Below are 24,594 nucleotides of genomic sequence, written 5' to 3'. Positions count from 1 at the left end.
GCCCAAATGGCGGCCGGCGCCGGTCAGCCATGCTCCGTAATCATGTTGCACCGTTGCAACGGCGTTGGCGCATCATCAGATGGTCCTCCCGTGGTGCTCTGCACCCGATGGGCTGAGTTCCCAACCGCGCGTTGACGTTTGGTCTGAGCAGGCGGGAACCCAGCTTGGCGACTGCGGAATCTGTCCGGCGCCATCACACTTGGCTGGGATCCGTGCCGCTGGCCCGGGGGGGCGGGGGGGGGGGGCTTCCGCGAGGGCTGGTGGGGGGGCCAGTGGGTGCCCTGTGGGGTCGCGGATGGCAGGTCGGGTCCGCGCACGGCTGGCACCATGTTATTCCGCACGACCACTGCAGGTCATCACTGTGCGCATGCCCAGCCACGGACACGGCCAATCTCCGATGGTTTTCGGCACGGGAGCATGGAGTTTCACCCGGCACCGTAGCTCGCCCCTCGCCGGTCCCGGATTCAATTTTGGAGTCGTAAAATGCCCAGGTATTCTCCGTTTGAGCCGGCACTTAGCCGCTGAACCGGAGATTCCAGCCCACTGTCTCCGGAACGGAGAATCGATGCCTGGGAGTTAGCAATGACCAGTTATATAAAACAATGAGCAAAATTTTCCTTAAAAATGGCAAAGTGCCAGGTTCTGACTGTCAAAAAAAAGCAGGGAGTCATGTTTTGTGCCACCATTCTAGCGGCGTGGGGCCTGTTGAGCCACCAAGCCCGGCTTCACAGAGATTGGGGTTCCATTTTTAAAAGGCAGCCTAACCTCAAAGTCAAAGTTAAGGCCCTCCTCCCCCAGGTTGGCACTGCTAGGTTGGCACTGCCATGCTACCAGGGGACTGTACCAGGGCAATGCCTGACCATGTCCCTTACCACCCAGGTGCTATATTCATCGCGGAACACTCGGCATGGTCATTCCGACTGGGGTTTCGTTTTTATAAACCAGTAATGATTCCTGCCAGCTTGATGCCAGCATCTGACAACCTTGGAAGCAACAGCATTAAGCCTTTTGAATTCAAGTTAATGATAATCAGGTTCACGTCCTCACAGAGCGTGAACCTTGATTACGTGCTGATTACGGTGAGGGGGGTGGAGATCTCATATTGAGACCTTGCCACTACAAATCCTGTTCTGGCCTTCTCGTGAGAGTGAGCGGTCATAATGGAATCTGCGCCTGTGACGAACGGGACCAGAAAACTGCGACCTGTAGCTACAAAAGCATGTCAGAGACTGGGAATTCTGAGGTGATTATCTCACCTACTGGCTCCCATCCACCATCTACAAGATATAGCGCATGGGTGGTGGAATTTAAATTAAATTGATAAAATTTAAAATAATCTCAATAATGGTAACCATAAAACCATCGTCGATTGTTATAAAAATCCCATCTGGTTCACTATTTTGGAAGGAAATCTGTCATCCTAGTCTGGCCTATATGCGACTCCAGAACCACAGCAATGTGGTTGATCCTTAAATGCTCTCTGGAAGAGCTGGAAATTAAGCCTGTTGTACCAGGCTGATAAAGAGAATCAAAAAGGAGTGAATCCAGATGGACCCCCTGGCATCAGCCGAGGCAGCAGAAACGACAGTAACAAACTCAGCCCTGTCGACCCTGCACAGTCTCCTTATTAACATAAAATAAATAAATAAACAAATAATCTTTATTGTCACAAGTAGGCTTACATTAACACGGCAATGAAGTTACTGTGAAAAGCCCCCAGTCGCCACATTCCGGTGCCTGTTCGGGTACAGAGGGAGAATTCAGAATGTCCAAATTATCTAACATCACGACTTTTGGGACTTGTGGGAGGAAACCGGAGCACCCGGAGGAAACTCACGCAGACACGAGGAGAACTCCGCACAGACAGTGACCCAAACCGAGAATCGAACCTGGGACCCTGGCGCTGTGAAGCAACAGTGCTAACCACTGTCCAACAAATATGGTATAGTGTCAGTAGTAACAAGAGCTTAAAGCTTGCCATTCCTAACCATTTTTGTTTGGAGAGTTTAGTGCTTTTCCTGGTCATCTTCCATCCTACAAGCATTTTAAAAGGATCCCTTCTATTTTGCTGCAGAATGAAAGCTCCTAACACCTTCCCATGGGCAATAAATGTTGACCTAACCACTGATGTCCATATCCTGTGAAATAATAAAAACAAAATTCCTTCAGCTACCTCCTCCATTAATCAGTATGGCTCCAGGTCAATTGAGGAAGCAGCCCTGTGTAAAATCACAAGTGACCTTTTCCATTTGGGGCTGAGTTCGGGACTCAGAGGGCGGGATTCTCTGGTCACCAATGGCAAAATCTCTTTTGCGATGGTTCGTCCCCTCGAAAAAGGCGTACTCGCACGCCATATGGATGGCCTCAGGACGTCACCTGGGGCCCTCCCCCGATGCTCTGCCCCCGATGGGCCAAGTTCCCGACGGCGTGGGACACTTATCCTGAGTCCAGCGTCAGCACAGCCGGGGGGGGAGCCGTTCCCCAGGCAGGGGAGGCTTCGTCGGGGACTGGGGGACTGGCGTGGGGTAGTCCATTGTCCTCTTCGCCCAGGTTTGGTGCTCGGGCATTGTTAGTGTGGGGTCCGGTGGCACCTTCTGGGCAGGGGATTGGTGTTCGTGTGTGGAGCGCCGGAATCGGGCCATGTGGCCGGCTCGGCATCAGGAACTGGGTTCAACCAATCGGAGAACTGCATGGGGTGGATTATGTCCAAATATTCCAATCGGTCCAGTTTGGCAGTTACTTTTGGGAGTAAGGCGTATGGGACTGGGCGGGCACGAACATAGCGTAGTTGTGCCGACGGGTCGGCAATAATCTTGGCCGCTGCCCCTCTGATGGTGCCCAGGCCCTCCTGGAACACTTCAGGAAATTTTGCCAAGCTGCCCTCTGGTCTGTGCGGGTACATGCAGCAGATCTGCTGCCAGTCAAGGCAGAGGTGTTGCAGCCAGTCGCAGCCCAGAAAGCTCAGACCACCTCCGCGCACCGCTACCAAGGGGACTGGCCACTTGCTGCCCGTAGGTGACCGGGACCACCGAGGTACCTGCCGTTTATGTTGCCAGCCAGGCGTCCGTGTCCCATAGAACCAAAGCCCGAATGCAGAATCAGATCTGGTCAAACATCCGGCGGCTGACCATGGAGACTGCTGCCCCGGTATCCAATTCCATGCATATGGGGTGCCCATTCACCCATCTGACATGATCAGTGCTACCCTTGGTGACGCTATGCAGTGCAACTGCTGGTATGGGTGGTCTTCCTTGTCTAAATAATATGCCCAGTCATGGGGAGGGCGGTTGTGTCTGGTGGAATGGCTGGGGTTGGGCCTTCTGGCCGCCGTCTTTCGCCCTGGTCACTACGGCCTGCTGCTGGCCCGCATCTGCGGTCTGGGTCTTCCTGGTTGTGGGAGACGTTTCGACGGCCCACTGGGCCCCTTCGGCGGTGGTCTGTCTTCCTGTGGAAATGGCCCCAAGGTCAAGGGCCAGTCTCTTTGGGCCTTGGAAAGGCCGCATGGCACTCCCCCGGTTATCCCAAATTCAGGATCGCCATCCCATCCTCGTCGCCAGTGTATAATCCGCACAGAGTGATCACAAGGAATGAAGGGTAGGGCGCAAAACTTTTTTTATTTAAAAATAAATAAATTTAGAATACCCAATTATTTTTGTTCCAATTAAGGAGCAATTTAGCACGCCCAATCCATCTACCATGCACACCTGTGGGCTGTGGGGGTGAAACCCACGCAGGCACGGGGAGAATGTGCAAACCCCACACAGACAGTGACCTAGGGCTGGGTCAAAACTGGTGCAAAAATAAAGGTTTATTATTACGTACATTAAACTACTACACTCCCCGAAGGGTTCTCCCACCCCTTCACACAGCTTGGGGTTTTTATACTGCACATGTTCCCCGCATTAAAAGGGAAGCCCCACACTGTTTCCGGAAAGGTTCATACTCGATAGGGATCACAGGGAACCTGATGGTCCACATCCGTGATCTCCTTGGGGGTTGTAGCAGGTGGTTTATGTCCGGTATTGCCCAAATCTAACTGTGTAATAATAGCTCAGGGTTGTAGCAACACGAGTTACATGTCACCTGAAGTGGCTATTTATGTCGTTTGCACGTGTTTGTTCAATCTCTTCAATGGTAGACTAAAAATAAAACACTTGGTAGAACAAGACCAGGTATGTTAACCTGCGTTCACAGCAAATGAACATACAGAGCTACAGTTATGACCTGATTTGAATCATATAGCAGGTTTGTTCAGAATAATACAAAATAATGAAAATGCTGCGCTTGCCCACACTAATGTTCTCCTTCTGAGCATGGTGAAAACTAGCCTTTTGGCTAAAAAATCTTACTGACTTTGCAGTGTTTGCTGCACCTGACAGACTGCTTCTAGTTCGTAGCCAAAAGGGATCAAGGACTTCCTTACACAGTGGTTTTGAGGAGTTCTTTATCAATTGCTGAGGCAAGCCATTGAATTGCTTATTATTTACAGTCCGTGGATAAACAACAAAGGTTAGCAATTTGAACTGCCTATTGTCTGAGTGTCGCTTTTTAAAATTGATGTAAATATATTTTTCTTTAAAATTCTAACATAAAACAAACTTTATTTTTCCAATTCCTTCTGTAGAAAAATGGTTTAAAAATGCACAAAACATTACACATAAATATGCCACAGAAAGAGTACACTTCTTAATACTGTTAAACAATAGACCAGCAATGGGCCACAACGTATGTTTGTGACTTTTGAAAGCAAAAGCATATCATCTGAATGAAGACGGAAATGATTGTAGGTTTTTATATCATGTATGTAATAACCTTAAGTCATTTGATGAACAATATCAATATTTACTAATGAGAGTATTTACCCATTAGTCCACCTTTCTTCTTTCCCCCTCTTCCTGAATGAATGAAAATGAAAATCGCTTATTGTCACAAGTAGGCTTCAAATGAAGTTACTGTGAAAAGCCCCTAGTCGCCACATTCCGGCGCCTGTTCGGGGAGGCTGGTACAGGAATTGAACCGCGCTGCTGCCCTGTCTTGGTCTCCTTTAAAAGCCAGCTATTTAGCCCAGTGTGCTAAATAAGCCCCTCCTGGGGATGGAATGCTCATATCTATCAGCTCAACTACAAATGGATGAAGTTCACCAAAACACAAACAAAAAAACTCTGGCATTTCCATCATGGTACAGTGGCTTGGAAATTCCACAAGTTCTTCTAGTATCCCGATATAACTTTAGTATGAGATTCTCAGGCCCCTCCAAATCACCCCAGAGAAGCATTTTAGCTATTTTTGTGCAAAGTGACTGACTGATTTCATAGAATTTAAAGTGCAGAAGTAGGCCATTTGGCCCATTGAGTCTGCACCGGCCCTTGAAGAGCAGCCCACTTAAGCCCACGCCTCCACCCCATCCCCGTAACCCCACCTAACATTTTTGGACACGAAGGGCAATTTAGCATGGCCAATCCACCTAACCTGCACATCTTTGGACCTGTGGGAGAGCAACCCACGCAGACGGGGGGGGGGGGGGGGGGGGGGGGGGGGGCACGTACATACTCCGCACAGACAGTGACCCAAGCCGAGCATCGAACCTGGGACCCTGGAAATGTGAAGCACTTGTGCTAACCACTGTGCTACCGTGCTGCCCACATTCTCACCTAAACTACGGTAGGATACCAGGAGAGCCACAGTGGAACTTCAGAATTTGAATCTTTTGGTTACAATAAAGGAATCACTTCTGAAGCTACCAGTTTTGAATTGTATATGTACTGTAAATTAAGAATTAGAGGCTGCACCACCAGGTAAACTACTGTGTTACATTTGGAGACTATAAAAAGTTGCAGAAAAGTTGGAATATTCTTCTTTGGCAATACCAAAATAAGAGAATAGCCTCCAATATTCTTTTATCAGACAGATCATTATATTTGTGTATTTGCTCACCAAGAATCATGCCATACAGTACAGATTAATAAACAAGGGGCTGGTTTAGCCCAGTGGGCTTTAATGCAGAACAATGCCAGCAGCGCGGGTTCAATTCCCGTACCGGCCTCCCCAAACAGGCACCGGAATGTGACGACCAGGGGCTTTTCACAGTAACTTAATTGAAGCCTACTTGTGACAATAAGCGAGTATTATATTATTATTATATTATAAGAGGCACAGTCTTAGAAATTGAGGTAAAAATAGAATATCCTGGAAATTCAATTCTGTGAGCAACTGCATTGAGGAAAATGGTTAACATTTCAGTATAGGTATCTTGTGTACACACTGAAGGTGTCTCAGGATGTTGACATTGTTTTGACGCTTGTAAATTTTGCTTTGTTATATCTGAAAAGTTAAAACTGAAAGGACAGCATTCTTGCATTATTTAATTATTTTTGTCCATCTCATTGTACTTAATATAAAACTAGTACTTCTCCCTTGGAATTATGTATGGTCAGAGGTTGCAAGGATGCAATTTTGATGAAAATGCAACTGAGGATGTTTCTAATTTGAGTATTGCTGAAAAATTAGACATTTTTGTCAAAGTTTTTTCATCTTGCACTCATCAGGATAATTCACAAGAATATCAATCTAAGGGAAAAAAACTACTTTACACTAAAGAATAGGGTCCTGTGTATTAATATGTCTATCTTCCAGTACGTTCTTTGCAGACAGCGAGAACATATGCACATATTGTGCAAGTTTCAGCTAAACAAAATAAGTGACAGCCATTTGTTGGTTCATTCCTCAGGGAAATGCCTTGACCAATCGCAGTCAAGCTGCCTGATTTAAATTTTAAACAATGCTTGGCAGTTAACTATCAGTCATTATCAACTGGTGCATTCAGCATGGCAATGCTTCTACCAATCAAGAGTCACTTGCCAACCAGTCAGCACTCTCTTCTCCTCCAGTATACATTCATTATTTCCCCTGACATTGGTATCCTTGTCCTGATGAATGCAAGATGAAAAACTTTGACAAAAAAACTCTTTTGTTTCAGAAATGCTCAATTTCTGGGCTACCAAACAAATATTTGTAATTGCTAAATATACTAACCTACATTGGTTTTTAGCAAATTTTTAGCAGGTTTTGGCTTTATTTTATACAAGAGACATACACATTTATTTGACCTGATTTTAAAAATTATTTACATATCTTTTACTCCTGTTAATAATGCCTCATTGCTGGGATGAAGGTGTACGTTAGATTGACTGTCTTCAGGTGTCAGAGTGATGGCTCCAGCCAGCAGTAGTGTTTCAAGCCTTTGGTTTCTCAAAAAGGTGTCATTCATAAAATAAATGTTGATCAAAGGCAAGTTTAGCACTTGGTTTGCATTTTTATGCTTTTAAAACGTTATTCACAAACTTTCTAATAATCAATTGACATCTAAAAAGATTTCAAAAATTTGTTGGGATGATGTAATTAGTTCCCCTTCTGCTTCGGTTTTTGTTTACTTCACATTTTTGATTTTATGTTTTCATTTGTCCTTGCTATCTTTTCATTGGAAATTTATGAACCATTTCTATTGTGTGAATTTTCTACCTGCTCAGTTGTGATTTCTTGCTGCATAATGAATATCAAATTTTATTCAATTAAAATCCACAATTTTGTATAGAGGAGCGTGATCACATATACACATGTTCCTTCCCCTATTAACAAATCTCTAAGTGAATTTACCAACAATGTATTTGCAGATTAGTTCAAGTTAGCAATTAGAGGAAAACCCTGGCTTTCATGGTGGGGATTCTCCGCCGTTCATCGCCAGTAGTGGAGTTCCCAATGTGGCGTAGAATCTCGTGATGGTCAAAAAATGGGATCGGGGCCTGCTCTGGCCTGTTTGCGATGTTCCAGTCCCCCCCTGGCGGCAGCATTGAGGTTCACACCCCGCACCAGCAGGAGGATGCAAATGGTCCATTTGATCCCATTTGCATCCTGTTAATGGGCTGGACACCAGATTCTCAACACCTCCGTGATGCTCCAGCCTTCTGGGCCAGGATTACGCGGGCGTGGATTGATGCAAGTATTTGCCAGTGTGGCCTTGGCGCGATGGACCTCAGGGTATTTAAGGTAGGTGCCCCCAAGATCTATCCGAGGGACTCCACCCCACCCACAATGCAAATGCGCCCACATCACCCTTCAGGCTTCCCCCTCAGAACCCCCATCAGAGACCCCCACCAGACCATCCCATAACAAAGGACCCAATATATCAGAGAACCCCCATAACTGAGAGCTTCTCAGATCAGAGACCCCCCTCATGTCAGAAACCCTCCATTACCCAATATATCAGACAACTCCCATAACTGAGAGCCACCCATATCAGAGACGTCCCCCCCTATATCAGGGATTGCCCCATATCAGAGAACCCCCCAAACAGAGAATCCCCTCTTAAAAGAGACCCCTCCCCTCCCCATCAGTCATCCCTGCTGGAAGCTAAAGAGAAGGCCAGGCAGAAACAGTGAAAAATCACTGCTTTTTCAATCACCTGTCCCTTTCACCTGTTGCCTCATAGGTACAGAAAGCAGCAGCTGTTATAAGTCAAAACACATCATAAGGCTTTACACCCCCCTCAAATCTGATTCCGATATCAGCGTCGTGCAACGGAGAATCCCGCCCCACGTCTCCCAAATGGAGAATCCAGCCCCATATTACAAGCACCAAAAGCAGCTCTGAAGACTTGCATATCATTGCATTTCCAGGTTGCCTGGGTGGCACTGCCAGGCTGGGGGGGGGGCATTGCCAGGGCACCAGGCTGGCAGAGCCAAGCTGTCTAGGTTCCAGGTTGGCAGTGCCAGGGGTCAGGCCCAGAGGGTCCTTTCCCATAAGAGTGGGGGTGAGGGGGTGTTTGAGGGCCCCAAAAAAGGGTGGGGGGTGAAGGGGGGATCCTGAAAGTTGGAGAAGGGGTGGGGGTGGGTAGAGATTGCAGCAGCTTCCAAAATGCTGCCCCGATCTGCGAGAAGTCGGAACTGCTGCCGAGCACAGCTTGACAGTGCAGGATGGCTGCCTAAGTGTGGCCTTAGCCACCGGGAAACACCACACAAAATGAGCCAGAAACAGCACTTTAACTTTTTTACATTGAATCTCATCCTTTATTCTTGTTTCTAAAATAATCAGGAGAAACAAACTATAATCAGATTGCAAAATCAGGATTCAGCTGAATTCTGCCCTTGAAATTCATTCCCAGACACTGTCCAAATTACTCTGCCCTAAATTCCACAAGCCCTTCAGGGAAGAAAAAAATACATTCTTGCATTTTGAAATATAGTGCAAAACTAGCAAAACATCGGGACTTATGGTTAGCTTTTGAAGGGTTAATTTGTGTTCAACGTTGCTTGTTGGTTCTGTCTGTCTTCCGCTCACATTGCTTATTTTGCTTTGGTATTTGAGCTTAATTTGTCATTCAAACAAACCCGGGCAGTCACAGTACACAAAGGTTCGACAATAACCCTGCACTGCCCTCTGCAGCAAGAAAATAAAACTGTCCAATATTTTACATTTCCAGTGCATAAGGGTAGATTGAATTGTTTACAGCTTTTCAGCACTGCTTTGGATCCTTTTAACATGATGGTCAATATTTTCACTCATTTGAACAAATCAGCAAATGCAATAGTTCCTGATGATTTTAATGATTTGCTAAAAATATGGAAAAAAATCATGTGTATCTGTGGTCACACTCTCCTTTATCATAACACTAGTGGATCTATAACTTCATATTTAATAGTGGGGAGGCAGTGGCATAGTGATATTGTCGTTGGACTAGTAATCCAGAGACCCAGTCAGTCCCCACGCCGGCGGGAAAACCGGCGCCAACCACTCCGGTGTCAACAGCCCCCAAAAGTAAGGAATTCTCTGAACCTTTGGGGGCTAGGTGGACACCGGAGGGGTTGCCGCCGCTCCAGCCAGCGGCGAAGGGACTGCGCGAGTTCACGCATGCGCGGACCAGCCGGGGTGATCTCGCGTATGCGCGGACTGGCTGCGTATTTCCGCGCATGCGCGGGGGGTTCTCTTCCCCGCGCCGACCCCTGGGCAACATGGCAGAGCCCTACAGGGGCCCGGCACGGAGGAAATAAGTCCTCCCACGGAACAAGCCCGCCTGCAGATCGGTGGGCCTCGATCGTGGGCTAGGCCACCGTGGGGGCCCTCCCCAGGGTCGGATCCCCCCGCGCCGCCCCCCCTCCCCCCCGAGGACCGCCCCCCGCATGCTCACCTGCCAGGTGCAGCCGTGCATGAGGTGAGTAATTCACGTCGGTGGGACTGGCCAAAACTGGATGGCCGTTCGGCCCATCGGGGCCCGGAGAATCACCGGGGGGGCCGCTGTCAACCGCACCCGACCGGCCTGGCGGGAATCCTGCCGCTGCCCGAAAAATGGCGCCGGTGAATAGGGCAGCCGACATTGGGGCAGTGGGGCGGGATTCGCATCTCTCCCCGGGATTCTCCGACCTGGCGGGGGGGGTCGGAGAATCCCGGCCCCAGAGTCATGCTCTGGGGACCCAGGTTCGAATCCCGCCAGGGCAAATGGTGAAATTTGAATTGAATAAAAATCTGGAATTAAAAACTCTAAAGGTAATCTAAAAAAACCATTGTCGACTGTCGTAAAAACCCATCTGGTTTACTAATGTCCTTTAAGAAAGGAAATCTGTCGTCCTTACCTGGTCTGGCCTACATGTGACTCCAGATCCACAGCAATGTGATTGACTCTTAAATGCCCTCAAGGATGGGCAATAAATGGTGGGGCCCAGCTCGTGATGCTCACATCCAATGAACGAATAAGAAAAAGTATTTTTCATCGAATAAGAATAACACACATCAATTCAGTGAGTTGTGAAATCATGCAAGTCATAAGTCAGTTTTTGCAGGGATAGTGGCAAGGACCCATAGCTTTTGCTTGTCAACAAATATGAAATACGGATGATCTACAGAGCACTCAAGTTCCATTCACAGAGTGTATCCTAATGGTAGAACTTAATTCCCGTTTCACCATTTATTCTTAGTATTGATGCATCTTTTAAGTCATTGATACGTCAATTTTAGTCATTTGTTCAGAGGTGTGTTGCAGTATTCTTAAGAACATGATAATTTGCTCCAGCGTCCTTGGCGAGGGAGCTAAATTTAAGGTAAGGCCAAAGAGAAAATGCTGGAAAATCTGAGCAGGTCTGGCAGCATTTGTAGGGCGAGAAAAGAGCTAATGTTTCGAGTCCAGATGACCCTTTTTCAAAGCTCGGCAAGCTTAAGGTAAGGCCCCTACAGCCTGGATTGCTGTCCAAAGGTTCTGCTGGAAAGTGAACAGGATTGCTTTTAGTTCTGATATCTTCCTGTTCCAATAGCTTGCCAATGTTCACTGTACAGTTTTGTGCCTCAAGAATAGCCCGCTTGAGTGACAGCAGCTTTCAGGATGGAGCCACAAATCAACACTTTCAGGAGAGGTCAGAAACTTGGTGAGGAAAAAGTATTTAATTGTACGATTAATTTTCTCATGTTGCGTAAGATGGGTGTCCTGTTCTCTTATTTGTGCACATACAATTGGGGGCTGAAAAGTAAATTTACAATATTTTCCCTGAAATGTCTAATTCAAAACTGTGGGTGTACCTACGCCTCCGGGACTGCAGCGGTTCAAGAAGGCAGCTCACCATCACCTTCTGAAGGACAACTAAGGTGGGCAATAATGGCTTCCCTAACCACTGCCCACATCCCATAAATCAATTTTAAAAAACTCCTGGGCTCAAGGTCCCATCCTCCCCTTAATTCTACCTTTGACATATTAAAATACTAGAAATCTGCCAATATAAATGGAAATATTAAAACTTGAAGGCTTACTGTTGGAAGAGAAGATTAGTTGTGGTGGGAACTATTTTGTCTTGACAGTAAGCTCACAATACCAATAGGCAGCAAGATTGAGGAGAGAGAATTTTTAAATGATGCAGTTTGTGTCGGTATATCCTTGAACAGCTGTGCAGATCTTAATGTCTCTTAGTATAAATGAGAAATATAGGACGTGGTTTTCCGGCCGCATTGTGCTCTTGCTTGAGTGCAACACAGCCAGAGGATGCCGGTACAGGCTTGCAGCGAGCCTCCTGACAGGCTCCGCGCCTCCCAGATTCGCCAAAGTCCCGTGACATTTCGGAGTCGTAACCCCACCCCAAATGGCCAGACCAAATGCCGCTGACGGAAGTAGGTCGTACGATGTGGTCACCCGAGAGAGGCTGCAGCGGATGTCAATCAGTGCTGGTGCACACAAACGTGGGCCAAGCGGAATGACACCTGTGGAGTCTCCGGTAGCCCAGGGTGGTTAAGGTAAGTGCAGGGTGGCACACTGACCCTCCCCCTGGAATGCAGGCACCATGGCACTGCCCAGCTGGCACCTTCACTGTCACCTGGACTTGCCAAGGTGCCCAGCTGGCACTGCCAAGCCAGCAGGAGAACTGCCTGGTTGCCAGTGCAAGGGTGCCTGAGTGCCAGGGTGGCACTGCGAAGGGCCAGGGATAGAGGTGGGCCATGCCCATGAAATGAGGGTGGAAGGAGGGTTTGAAGGGTGGGAGTGCAGGGCGGGTAAGTAGGGGCCTCTGGAAAGTTGTGTTGGGGGGGGATAATGGTTGGTGGGCCTAAAAGGGAGGGAGTGCTGTAAGGGGATTGGGGGGACGTGAAGGGGGGAGACCCCAAGGAGCCCCATAACGGGATGTGCTCACTTGGAGGCTGTGGGGTAGTGTCCACGTGTGTGGGGGGTGACATTGCCCATGGGTGGGGGTATGGGGGACTCACAAGCTCATTTAGAGATCAGGACACTCTTTCAAAATACCTGACCTCTGAGTTCAACTCCCCAGTGCCAAACAAAATTCTAAGTGCTGGATTCTTCCGCCCCGCCCGCTGCAAGAATGCCACAGCCAAGACGGCGACAATGGGGAAATCCATTGACCTCGGGCGGGATTCTCTGGTCGCCGGATTGTCGCCACGGAGAATCTCGCCCTAAGTGTGGGCTAAACTGGTGAGAACTCCCCAGGGCCCAAAAACGTGACTAAGGGGGGCCATGCCCATGGAATCTCTGGCCGCGCTGGGCTCTCACTTGAGTGCAACGCGGCCAGAGAATGCCGGGAAAGTCCTCCAGCGAGCCTCCTGACAGCCTCGGTGCCTCCCAGGACCAACCCCAAATAGGACAGGGCCGAATGATGCTCACAGAAGTAGGTCATAAACCTACTTACGACCAAACTGCGCGGGATCAACAGCCTCTTTTGATACACCAGCCTCCCCAGGGAGGCTGCAGCCGGGCGCCAATCAGTGGTGATCCCCATAACCATGAACCATGCAGAAAGGCACCCGCGGGTCTCCTGGGCTACCTAGACACCTGGGTGGTCAGGGTAAGTTCAGGGTGGCCCCCTGACCCTCCCCCTGGAACTCAGGCACCATGGCACTGCAAGCTGACACCTTGGCACTGCCACTTTAGCACTGCCAAGGTGCCCGGATGGCACTGCCAAGTCAACAGGAGCACTGCCTGGGTGCCAGTGCAAGAGTGCAAGGGTGGCAGTGAAAGAGTGCTCAAGTGCCAGGGTGGCACTGCCAGGGGCCAGGAGAGGAAGGGGGACTTACCCATATAATGAGGTTGGAGGGGGTGGTTTGAAGGGCGGGAGAGTGCAGGGCAGGTAAGTAGGGACCTCTGGCAAGTTGGGGGGGGTGGTGATGGGTGAGGGTTCTGGAAGGGAGGGGGTTCTGTAAGGGGAGTGTGGGGTCCATGTGTGTGGGGGTGACATTGCCCATGAGTGTGGGGTTTGGGGGACCCACAAGCTCACTTAAGAGACTGGGGCACCCTTTCACAATGGCAGCCCGATCTCTGAGTTCAGCTCCCCAGTGCAAAAGATAAATTCTAAGTGTGGCCGAAACCGGTGAGAAACTTCCTAGGGCCCAAAAAGTGATGAAGTGTCATTGAATAGCGGTGGGGAACTCACCAACAGAGCCGGCGGGAAACGCCCTGAAAAACCCACCACAAATTAACTTAGACATTTTTTGGGAGAATCACGCCCGTAATGTTTTTAATTGTTATGTTGCTGCTATTTGAACATTGGTTCAGAGAAATATTCTAAGGTTGAATTCTTGGAGGGTTGAAAAAAATCTCATCAATGAATGGTAATGCATACTGAAAAAAAGTACATTGCGTGACTTGTTTTAATAACTTATGAGAGAATTTCCCACTCCCAAAAGAAGTCAATGGAGGTTTAAGCTCTTGTACACAAAGAACTGTTAATGCAACCATTAATTTCCAATAAACCTGTCAACTAAGTGTCAGATGATGTGAATTTAGACATGCCTGACAAGTCATTTAAACTGTCAACTTTAAATCTACAAATATGTCACCACTGACAACACAAACACTGCAACAATATTCTTGATACTGAACCTGTCAGTACAAACTGCAGGTAATTCTTAAACCAATACCAGTAAATTGTTATTTGCCAAACAGAGATGCTCGATCCTGCATATTCAGCCTCAACTCTAACCCATTTTCAAGGTTCCATGGCTCCAAATTTCAATGCTGCAAGTTTCACCAGATTTAGGTCAATCAGCCTGGAGTTTCACTTGTTGCAATTCTAATCTGATCTGCCCAAAATTTGCTTGATTAGCACATTTAAATATTGATTTTTGACTCTCAGGGGCAAATCCTACACAAAGCAAGAATACTGTATAATGAAAACTTTAAAAATCCTGTTCAGGCAGAGCATTGTAGCAGCAGTCAAGGAGAGCAGAAACTTAGTGGGGAAATGTTTGAATTATTGACTTTATCAATAAATAATTTTAGAGGATAGCATATCTTTGATTATGTTTCCCCATTTAATGAAAAGGTCATTTACTGGAGGACCTGGAACTGACAGCTGAAGAGGGAACAAGCATACTTTGGGGGCAGCACGGTAGCATGGTGGTTAGCACAATTGCTTCACAGCTCCAGGGTCCCAGGATCGATTCCCGGCTTGGGTCACTGTCTGTGCGGAGTCTGCACGTCCTACCCGTGTGTGCGTGGGTTTCCTCCGGGTGCTCCGGTTTCCTCCCACAGTCCCTACATACGCACCCTTTCTCTTCCTTTGGTATTGTATGTCGGTTACTCTAGCTTCAGAATGATTAAAGAGATGTTGGTATGTTCAAACAGAAACTGGTTTATTTTATACAACTGAACTATCTCCATGACAAGGGGTGGAATTTTCCCATAAAACCGGGCATGTAGCTCTCCAGCTGCACACCTGAGTTTTTAGTCCAGTCCTTGAGCCTCGCTGAGAAAGAAAATTAGGGGGCTTGGATAACGGTGTCACTGTGGCAGTGCGGGGCCCTTTGTGAGGCCAGCTTCGCAGAGATTGGGGCGTACTTTAAAAAGGCATCCTGATCAGCACAGAAAATAACCCCCCCCCCACCATTGACATGAAAGACCCCCTGATGGGCATCAGGGACTCCCCGAATCCAGCACCACCATTGGAGCTCTCACCCACCACCCCCTTACCCCATCATCAACACGAGGTTCTCACTACAACCGCCCCCCCCCATCCCCAACACCATGGACATCAGGGCTCTCAACCCCTCCCTCCCCAGCACCCCCCAACAACGTGGATCATCAATGTGTATCTCACCCACCCACCCCCCCCACCCCCACCCACCAAAGCAATAATATCCGGACTCTCTAGTGTCATGGGAGTGTCCCTTTAAGAAATGTTTTTGTCTTATCACATGGCTCAGTGATGTCATTGTGTGGGTGGAGCTGCGCTGTGGCTCTGTGAGTTTTTACTTTCGTTTTGAATTTGGAGCTGGTGTGTGGCTCTGTGGGTTTTACTTTCGCTTTGAGTTTTGGACTGGGTTTTGAACTGCGCAGGTTCAAAGAAGTGTTTCTCTATCTTCATTTTAAAAACTGTTTCCAGACTACTTGATAACTTAAAAGAGATAATTGCTCTCTGAACAAAGAACAAAGAAATGTACAGCACAGGAACAGGCCCTTCGGCCCTCCAAGCCCGTGCCGACCATGCTGCCCGACTAAACTACAATCTTCTACACTTCCTGGGTCCGTATCCCTCTATTCCCATCCTATTCATGTATTTGTCAAGATGCCCCTTAAATGTCACTATCGTCCCTGCTTCCACCACCTCCTCTGGTAGCGAGTTCCAGGCACCCACTACCCTCTGCGTAAAAAACTTGCCTCGTACATCTACTCTAAACCTTGCCCCTCTCACCTTAAACCTATGCCCCCTAGTAATTGACCCCTCTACCCTGGGGAAAAGCCTCTGACTATCCACTCTGTCTATGCCTCTCATAATTTTGTAGACCTCTATCAGGTCTCCCCTCAACCTCCTTCGTTCCAGTGAAAACAAACCGAGTTTATTCAACCGCTCCTCATAGCTAATGCCCTCCATACCAGGCAACATTCTGGTAAATCTCTTCTGCACCCTCTCTAAACCCTCCACATCCTTCTGGTAGTGTGGCGACCAGAATTGAACACTATACTCCAAGTGTGGCCTAACTAAGGTTCTATACAGCTGCAACATGACTTGCCAATTCTTATACTCAATGCCCCGGCCAATGAAGGCAAGCATGCCGTATGCCTTCTTGACTACCTTCTCCACCTGTGTTGCCCCTTTCAATGACCTGTGGACCTGTACTCCTAGATCTCTTTGACTTTCAATACTCTTGAGGGTTCTACCATTCACTGTATATTCCCTACCTGCATTAGACCTTCCAAAATGCATTACCTCACATTTGTCCGGATTAAACTCCATCTGCCATCTCTCCGCCCAAGTCTCCAAACAATCTAAATCCTGCTGTATCCTCTGACAGTCCTCATCGCTATCCGCAATTCCACCAACCTTTGTGTCGTCTGCAAACTTACTAATCAGACCAGTTGCATTTTCCTCCAAATCATTTATATATATTACAAAGAGCAAAGGTCCCAGCACTGATCCCTGTGGAACACCACTGGTCACAGCCCTCCAATTAGAAAAGCATCCTTCCATTGCTACTCTCTGCCTTCTATGACCTAGCCAGTTCTGTAGCCATGTGTTTATCTGCACTGTCTCCCTGTTCCTCACCTCACTAGCACGTGGCACCGGCAACAAACCTGAGATGACAACATGGTTTGTCCTGGCTCTCAGCTTCCACCCTATCTCCCTAAATTCCCGTTTTAAATCCCCGTCCCTTCTCTTACCTATGTCGTTGGTACCGATGTGTACCACGACTTGTGAGTGCTCCCCCTCCCCTTTAAGGATTCTGAAAACACGGTCCGAGACGTCATGGACTCTGGCACCCGGGAGGCAACATGACATCCGTGAGTCTCTTTCGTTGCCACAGAACCGTCTGTCTGTCCCTCTAACTATCGAGTCCCCAATAACTATTGCTCTCCTGCTCTCCCTCCTTCCCTTCTGAGCCACAGGGACGGACTCAGTGCTGGAGATCCGTTCACCGTGGCTTACCCCTGGTAGGTCGTCCCCCTCAACAGTATCCAAAACGGTAAACTTGTTACTGAGGGGGACGACCACAGAGGATCCCTGCACTGACTGCTTCCTCCCAGCCCCTCACCATCGCCCATCTACTTTGATTTTTTGGAGTAACTACATCCCGTTCATTTGTTTTGCATTCATATTTATGTATTACTCCATCTCCCAAAATCTCTGACATCACAGAATCAATCTGTTAGGCGGCTTCTCAACTCCCAATGTTCAGACTTGGAGGATCAGTCAGTTCTGTTTGAACTCCTTGATTTGGATAGTCTTCAATGAGAGTTGTAGTATCTGGTTCTTTATTAATTTCTGACTCCGTGTTCGGTTCTTCCAAATGTCTAACTGATTGTCGGCTTTGATGCTTAAAAATAAGATTCCTCCATTTTCTACGTTATAGTACCTTCTGACATATATACTAATGCCATGTGAGAGTACCTGTAAGACATGGATGTTTAAGCAATGTACCTTTAAGAAAACAGTGATGTCAGAGAGTGGGTGGAGCTGTGCTTTAGATCAGCCAATTTGCAGTTTAGTTTTGCAGTTTGAAAAAGAGCTTGTGTGTGTCTGGGTGTTTCCAGAGAGCTGCAGGTTTAAAAAGCAGTTTGGAGGAAAAGAGCTTGGGAGTGTCTGTGTTTGCAGTGAGCTGGATCTCTGCCATGAAAGACTATCTCTGGATCATTTGGGTGATTTAAACTCATAATAGTAAAGCCTTTAACCTGATGTGATTCTGTTTAAAGGTGTTAAGTCTCTTGGAAGTTTGAAGGAACATTTTGAGGAATTATTTACTGTTGCAATATTTTCTGAGTTATCTGTGAAGTAAGGGGTGTTAAGAGATCTAATGTTTATTTAAGATGTTAAGTTGAGTTCATGGAATAAACATTGTTTTGTGTTTAAAAACCCACGTGTCCATAATTGTAATCCCACACCTAGGGAACAAGCCGTGTGCTAGGAAAAGCAACAAATACATTAAAGGGAGAGGTTGGTTGAACTCCATGATACATTTTGGGGTTCTGAAAACGCCTCGCCCATAACACTAAATAAGATCTCTGTTGATTGTCAACTCTCTGCACTATTCATCCTTCTTTCCATTGGTCTAACTGTGGAATCTGGACTTGATCTGTTTTTTCCTCTTCGCTCTCAAACTTTTCTTAATCACATTCCTCTCTTTACTCTTAAACTTTTCTCTTTATTCTTAAACTTTTACTCTTCCTCTCTTTACTCTTAAACGTTTCTTAATCACATTTCCCTCTCCCTTGATTTGATCTTGCAGGTTTATCCCTCTCTTTGCGTTTTGCATGCTCCCTATCCTTGCTTCTTAAGTTTTTTTTTCTGCCCTTCCACACTTCAGGAGCAATGTCTTCTTGCAGTCTCTTTTTATTGAACTCGCGGATAGTCCTAGACTTCTAGCCCTGGAAGTAATCCTTTGGGTAGGACGGGCAGCTGTGCAGAATCGACCTGATCAATGTCTTGGTTTCATTGGTAACACTGACTCGGTAACATTGGTAACAACATGATCTTGCAGTAATTCTGTTTTAAAGTCTCCATACTTGCATCCTGCAACCAGCCTATGAAGATCATTCATCAAAACATCTACTGATTCACCTGGTTCCTGGATCCTTTCGGTGAATTAGGTCCTTCCCAAGATCATATTTCCCTTCAGGTTAAAATAGTTATCGAAGGCTTACAATTTCTTCAAATTTATCAGAGGTCTTATTGGTACCCTGTCTTGCAAACACATCATCTGCTACAGTTCTTATGGAGTCAAGTAATTTGTTGATCTGCTCAACTTCAGACTTGCTGTCCAATCCTGAAACAACTCAGATCCTCAAGATTTGTTTTCACCAAGAGTGCCCAGTTTTGAGTTTGATTTGGTCCTTCCAGGTGTCCAAATCTCTGAGTTAGGATAAATTGAGGATCTACGGCTTTTCTAAGATTTCAGATGGTTTACCCAAAGTTTTAAATTATCCCCCCCCCCCCCCCCCCCCCAGTATTTGAAACGTCCCCGGCTGCTCAGCCCTTCCAGAGACCTGCTGCGGTCACTGTGTTTCCCTAGGGGACCTCCCAGCTAGACTTGGTGTTTATTTCTTGAATGCTGCAACTCTGCTAAAAACTGCTTTACTTCAAGTAATTTCAATAAGCTCTTCACTTTGCACTGGAGCATGGGGAATTTGCAGCTGCCATTTTGTTTCTGCTGTGCTGCTTTGCAGTGGCCATGTGTAATGGTGCCAACATCGGACCTGGATTTCAGTGTTTTCTGTCACCCGCCCTCGCAAGGGATCTGGTTTTCACAGTGTTGCCTGACCAGTGCGCTGTTAACATTTTTTTTTTAAACCCTTTTTAAGGGTTGTTCACCTATTCCATGATCTTTGCTGGGTTCTCCGACTCAAAGCCTATGATCGCTGGAATGGGATTTTCTTCACCCACCACCACATGCAGCCCCGAATGACTTTGAACCATTGATCTACTGCCTCTTCCTGCCTCCACTTCACCAATGGAGCAGCTTTGGAGTTCTTCAACTGTGTCTTATAGGGTTCTGCAGTTTTGGTGCCACTTTAACAGGTCTGACATTTAACCTTCTTTAAAGTTTAATTTTCAGTGTTTTGGAATCCATCACCATTGCCACTATGTTCTATGTTGGTTAGTCTAGCTTTAGAATGATTACTGAGGCGTTGTTGTGTTCAAACAGTAACTGGTTTGGTTTGCATAACTGAACTATGTACAGCTATCCATGACTAGGTGTTACACTGCTGAAGTCATCCTTGTCCTCTCCTAGTCATGTGTTATTTTGCATCATCATTATGGGAGGTGCTGTCGACACGGTCCCCGACATTAACTCTTACAAACCATAATACTATATTGAGCACCAGGTTAGTTTTCATATCGAAATTTAAAGGCTGTCCAACTACTCCACCCTAAATTAGGATCTTACAGTGCATGTTGCCACCTCTCCTAATTGCATTTAATTGCACGTGGCACCTTAAAATCAGTTCCTTTATTTTAGCAGGATGATAGCTCCGTATCTCTTCAAACCTCTCATTTACAAATCCCTCCAGGGCCTCATTCCTCTCCCCCTCCTCCAGCATGAACTACTGCTCACCCAAATCTGGATTATTGTGCGTGTCCGGCTCAATTTAATCCATCGCTCCATTTTCAAAACCAATATCTGCAACAGCACCTTAATCTCCTTTAACTCATCCTCATTTGTCCTTGAGCCTGGATTTTCATCCGACAGAGAGCCTCTCCATTGTTACGAAAATGGTGGATGTGCCTGGAAGTTGGAGGTCCCACCCCATAGGAGCCAGAGGGAGGGCAGAAGGTCAGAGGAAAGAGCCATCAGCACTGGTACCCGGAAGGAAGAGGTGGAGCGGTAGGACAACCGGATACTACCCTGTGGAAGGATGTATAGATCTGATATCATGGGCGCGATTGACGCAACGGGCGAATCTCGCGAGAACCGGAAATCGGGCCCTAATTGCAGTCCTAGAACTAACACTGCCTCACTGCCACATACCCACACATCTGCTGTTGATTGTCCAAATACTATGCCGCAAAGAGATTTAAAAAATTAATTTATAGGTTATGGGCATTGCTGACTAGGCCAACATTTATTGCCCATCTCCAGTTGCCCTTGAGAAGGTGCTGGTGAGCTGCCTTGTTGAACCGTTGCAGTCTCTGAGGTGTAGGAACACCCACAGTGCTGTTAGGGAGGGAGTTCCAGCTTTTTGATCTAGCGACAATGAAATGATGGCAATATATTTCCTAGTCAGGACGGTGAGTGACTCGGAGGGATCGTCCAGGTATCTATTGCTCTTATCCTTCTAGATGATAGTAGTCATGGGTTTGGAAGGAGCTGCCTAAGGAAATTTGGTGAGTTTTTGCAGTGCATCTTGTAGATGATGCCACTGTGTGTTGGTGGTGAAGGGAGTGAATGTTTGTGGAAGGGGTACCAATCAAGCGGGCTGCTTTACCCTGGATGGTGTCGAGCTTGTGTGTTGCTGGAGCTGCACTCATCCAAGCAAATGGAGAGTATTCCATCACATTCCCGACTTGTGCCTTGTAAGATGGTGGACAGGTTTTGGGAGATCAGGAGGTGAGTTACTTGCAGCAGGATTCCTAGCCTTTGACCTGCTCTTGTAGCCACAGTATTTACATGCTTAGTCCAGTTCAGTTTCTGGTCAATGGTAATGCCAAAGATGTTGATAGTGAGTGATTCGGCAACGGTAATATCATTGAATATCAAGGGTGAATGGTTAGATTCTCTCTTGTTGGAGATGGTTGGTGCTTGTGTGGCACAAATGTTACTTGCCACTTGTGAGCCCAAGCCTGGATATTGTTCAGTTCTTGCTGAATTTGGACATGGATTGGTTCAGTGTCTGATGAGTTGCAAATTGTTGATTGTCCAAATACTATGCCGCAAAGAGATTTTAAAAATTAATTTATAAGTTATGGGCATTGCTGACTAGGCCAACATTTATTGCCCATCTCCAGTTGCCCTTGAGAAGGTGCTGGTGAGCTGCCTTGTTGAACCGTTGCAGTCTCTGAGGTGTAGAGTTTTTTCGTCAGTATTCACTCAGGAAAAAGATAATGTTGTGGAGGAGAATGCTGAGACCCAGGCTATTAGAATAGATGGCATTGAGGTACGTAGGGAAGAGGTGTTGGCAATTCTGGACAGGCTGAAAATAGATAAGTCCCCGGGGCCTGATGGGATTTATCCTAGGATTCTCTGGGAGGCCAGGGAAGAGATTGCTGGACCTTTGGCTTTGATTTTTATGTCATCATTGGCTACAGGAATAGTGCCAGAGGACTGGAGGATAGCAAATGTGGTCCCTTTGTTCAAAAAGGGGAGCAGAGACAACCCCGGCAACTATAGACCGGTGAGCCTCACGTCTGTAGTGGGTAAAGTCTTGGAGGGGATTATAAGAGACAAGATTTATAATCATCTAGATAGGAATAATATGATCCAGGATAGTCAGCATGGCTTTGTGAAGGGTAGGTCATGCCTCACAAACCTTATCCAGTTCTTTGAGAAGGTGACTGAACAGGTAGACGAGGGTAGAGCAGTTGATGTGGTGTATATGGATTTCAGTAAAGCGTTTGATAAGGTTCCCCACGGTAGGCTATTGCAGAAAATACGGAGGCTGGGGATTGAGGGTGATTTAGAGATGTGGATCAGAAATTGGCTAGCTGAAAGAAGACAGAGGGTGGTGGTTGATGGGAAATGTTCAGAATGGAGTTCAGTTACAAATGGCGTACCACAAGGGTCTGTTCTGGGGCCGTTGCTGTTTGTCATTTTTATCAATGACCTAGAGGAAGGCGCAGAAGGGTGGGTGAGTAAATTTGCAGACGATACTAAAGTCGGTGGTGTTGTCGACAGTGTGGAAGGATGTAGCAGGTTACATGGACACCTAGATCCCTCTGCTCATCCACACTTGGGACATAGATAAGCTGCAGAGCTGGGCTGAGAGGTGGCAAATGGAGTTTAATGTAGAGAAGTGTGAGGTGATTCACTTTGGAAGGAATAACAGGAATGCGGAATATTTGGCTAATGGTAAAGTTCTTGGAAGTGTGGATGAGCAGAGGGATCTAGGTGTCCATGTACATAGATCCCTGAAAGTTGCCACCCAGGATGATAGGGTTGTGAAGAAGGCCTATGGAGTGTTGGCCTTTATTGGTAGAGGGATTGAGTTCCGGAGTCAGGAGGTCATGTTGCAGCTAAACAGAACTCTGGTACGGCCGCATTTGGAATATTGCGTACAGTTCTGGTCACCGCATTATAGGAAGGACGTGGAGGCTTTGGAGCGGGTGCAGAGGAGATTTACCAGGATGTTGCCTGGTATGGAGGGAAAATCTTATGAGGAAAGGCTGATGGACTTGGGGTTGTTTTCATTGGAGAGAAGAAGGTTAAGAGGAGACTTAATAGAGGCATACAAAATGATCAGGGGGTTAGATAGGGTGGACAGTGAGAGCCTTCTCCCGCGGATGGAAGTGGCTGGCACGAGGGGACATAGCTTTAAACTGAGGGGTAATAGATATAGGACAGAGGTCAGAGGTAGGTTCTTTACTCAAAGAGTGGTGAGGCCGTGGAATGCCCTACCTGCAACAGTAGTGAACTCGCCAACATTGAGGGCATTTAAAAGTTTATTGGATAAGCATATGGATGATAATGGCATAGTGTAGGTTAGATGGCGTTTGTTTCGGTGCAACATCGTGGGCCGAAGGGCCTGTACTGCGCTGTATCGTTCTATGTTCTAAATGGTGCTGAACATTGTACAATCATCAACAAACATCCCCACTTCTGATCTTATGATGGAAGGAAGGTTGTTGATGAAGTAGCTGAAGATTATTTGCCTGAGGAACTCCTGTAATGATGTCCTGGAGCAGTGACTCCTGAGGCTCCATGTTCCTGCTACTGGAGCATCTTAGAAACTTTCCTCACTACTCCGAAGGGAACTTTGCACAGATACCTTTGACTCAGACACCTCCCTCTTACACTTAGGTGCAGTGCACTTCACCTTGTGCAATAATTTGAATCCAGGCCTTCTTGGTTGCTGCAGATTATGTTGGCCAGGACAGATCTTCTCTTCAGGATCATTTCCACTAAAACCCGAAGGTCCTGATTAGAGAAAGATGGGACAGCTTTTTTGCTGCCTCCACTCTATAACATCCTATCAATAAAAATGTTAGGTGAAAACAGTCATGGGCCATTCATATTACAATGCTCTCATTCACATCTGTGTGCTTACATGCACTCACCATTTTCATCACATCAATGATTACTGTTCAGGTGTGGTGGAGAAAATGGCCGTACACAAATGCTTAGTGCCATGTATGTTTCAGCTGTTATTAGAAGGTAGCATGCTGTGCTCCACAACCTCTGACAGCCCTCCTAATTAACTCGGTACTGATGGATGCGTTGCAAAAGGGCAAGTGGATGGGACAATGACAATGGCATTGTTCATTATTCATCCACTGAGTCTTAGCAGCAAAGTACATCATTGCAGATTATCAGGTAGTGGTGACAAGACAATGCCATCTCTGTGGCTGTGTTTTGTGAATCCACTCCATGCTTTCAATGCTTCAGTACACTCTGAATAGGCAGCAATAATTACATCTATTCCTTGGGAAAACCCGAGATGAGACATCCATTCCAGGGTCAGGTAATGGCTGG

At 46.9% G+C, this 24,594-nt stretch overlaps 1 long non-coding RNA gene across 1 annotated transcript in view; it reads left to right on the top strand.

Annotated features, from left to right (window-relative positions):
* Positions 1 to 12,162: 12,162 nt before the first annotated feature.
* Positions 12,163 to 24,594, top strand: part of LOC140386979 (uncharacterized) — a 126,167-nt gene continuing 113,735 nt past the window's right edge. The window contains exon 1 of the long non-coding RNA XR_011933719.1: positions 12,163 to 12,264. This is a non-coding gene — a long non-coding RNA (uncharacterized lncRNA). The remainder of the gene's footprint in view (positions 12,265 to 24,594) is intronic.

This window comes from Scyliorhinus torazame, chromosome 12, assembly GCF_047496885.1.
Source record: "Scyliorhinus torazame isolate Kashiwa2021f chromosome 12, sScyTor2.1, whole genome shotgun sequence".
Classification (NCBI taxonomy): domain Eukaryota; kingdom Metazoa; phylum Chordata; class Chondrichthyes; order Carcharhiniformes; family Scyliorhinidae; genus Scyliorhinus; species Scyliorhinus torazame.
This window is presented reverse-complemented; position numbering and strand designations above follow the sequence as displayed.